This window comes from Cervus canadensis, chromosome 13, assembly GCF_019320065.1.
Source record: "Cervus canadensis isolate Bull #8, Minnesota chromosome 13, ASM1932006v1, whole genome shotgun sequence".
Taxonomy (NCBI): Eukaryota; Metazoa; Chordata; class Mammalia; order Artiodactyla; family Cervidae; genus Cervus; species Cervus canadensis.
The window spans coordinates 35,751,243-35,753,470 of NC_057398.1; positions in this window are offsets into that span (position 1 = coordinate 35,751,243).

Consider the following 2,228-nt stretch of genomic DNA (forward strand, 5'->3'; position numbering starts at 1 on the left):
GAGGTCACGTGAGTAACACGTGTTGCCTTCCTCACAGCCCAGGTGCCGCTTTTCTTCTAGGACTGCTATAAATAAATGCTCCACCATAGCTGGTCCATTTCACTTACGATTCAAAAGGAACTTGAAGTAGCTTCCTCCAAAACACACATGACAACAGTTAAAAATAAAGTGAGAAAGAGAGATCAGAAACTGTAGAGAGGAAGGCAGAAGTCTACTGGGAACTTGAGGGGCCGTGTACTTGATGCTACAGTTAGCCTGAGCTTCCTGGTACTCCAGGCAAAAGAGGAGGGATAAGTCTTATAGTCTGGTCTCTAAAATGAAGTGCATTGGGTTACAGGAAAGTGAAACTTGGTCTCAGACTGGGACATAAACAATGTGGCATGGGCAAAGAATCGAGGATCTGAAAGCAGACACTGAGTGTGTGGCCCCTCAAAATGATTCAACCTTCCTGAGTCTCAGTTTTCTTATCAGTTAAGTGGGCATGATAAGATTTTTCTTGGGATGCTGTTGTTGAGATCAGAGATAACAATGTGTGAAGTGCATCTGAACACTTGATAGGCCTCCTGTCTTGCATATTACAAAGCATGATTTGATTGGTTGTCAGCAAATACATAGGGCTTTCCTGAGGGCAGTTTAAGTCATAAAGAATCTGCCTGCAATGCAGAAGCAAGAGAAGCAGATTTGGTCCCTGGGTGGGGAAGATTCCCTGGAGAAGGGCATGGCAACCCACTCCTGTATTCTTGCCATGAAAAATCCCATGGACAGAGAAGCCTGGTGGGCTACAGTCCATGGGGTTGTAAAGAGTCAGACATGACTGAAGCAACTTAGCATGCACGCACAGAAAATAGGTATTCAACGAAGAGTTCTTTTGGATGATGCAAAGCCATTCTTCACCTGACTGTTTCTTACAACCAGCTCTGGAGATTATCAAGTAGTGTTTAAATTGCACACAGGCAAAATCAAGGTTGGGACAGGTGTTCGGAAACATCAGAATCTGCCATCAGATATTTCTCTCTGAAATGTCCATTTCTCTTCTGGCTTTGGACAGCCCTGGAGTGGTCCTGGCCTGGTAAGAATGAGGTTGTGAACCTCAGATGTTTCATTGGGAAAGATGTATACTCCTGGGAACAGACCCAGCATTCTCACCCGTAGGGACCCATGGTCTCTCCTGGCTCCTTCACAGGTATCCAGCTGAGAGACCAGAGTCTGCAGCCCAATTGTTAGAAAACGGGGATGACTTAGTAACCCACTCACCTTGCCCAAATTCTCCCCCATTTCCTGGCTGAACACAGAACTGCCTGTCCTTCCAATGTTGTAACCAGTGCTGGGCCCAAACAGGCCCTGGGGGTAGCCAGGGGATCTCCTGGGTAGAAGGAACGCCTCTCCAAGCCTCAGTGTCTTCTTCTGTTCAAGGAAAGCAAACAGGTACTTTCTTTCCCAGGCTGGGTTGGGGAGGGTTCTTTAAGTCATTGGACAAAGATAATGACTGACTCATCACCCATCACATGCTGGAAGGATCTGAAGCCACTGTAGTAATCTTGGGGGGCACTGACCCATGCTCTTGGCCCATCCAAGCCCACCGGCCACTGCTTTCCCTCCAGGACTGAGCACAGTGGAACTCTGAGCTCCAAGTCCACCCCGCTTACCCACCCGCCTGCCAAGTTCCCTGCATTTGGCCTTGGGCCCCCCCTGGGAGCCTCCAGCTTTCCTCCCTCCAGTGCTGAAATCCTTTGGTGTGTGCATGTGGAAGGTGTGGGACTTTTATGAGCTCTTAGGACCTTGATTTGATTGTCTTCTTTAATAAATAAAAACTGTCGACTTAAAAAAACAGTCACAACCTAAAAGTCAAGAGTTATGTTTTATTTGGTGCAAATTTTTAAGATGTCAATCCTGGGAGACAGCATCACAAGTAACCTTGAGAGAACTGCTACAGACAAAGTGGAGGTGGGGGGCGGGGCGGAGGAGTCAGATTATATAGAAGTTTGCAACAAGGGACAAGTAGTCTGAACATCAAAAGATTATTATTAATTATTTAAAACCAGATATCTCAAGGAATTTAGCGCTTTTCTGTGTATGAAAAGATGCAAGAGCCTGGGCTCGCTGAAATCATTCCTTTCATATGCATCTCAGCTAAGGGGGCCAGAATCCTGCGTTTTTTCACATGCCCGCGTCACCCCCCACCCCCACCCCCAACACCCCCAGCTCCTCAGCGCTGGTCTATGGGAGCT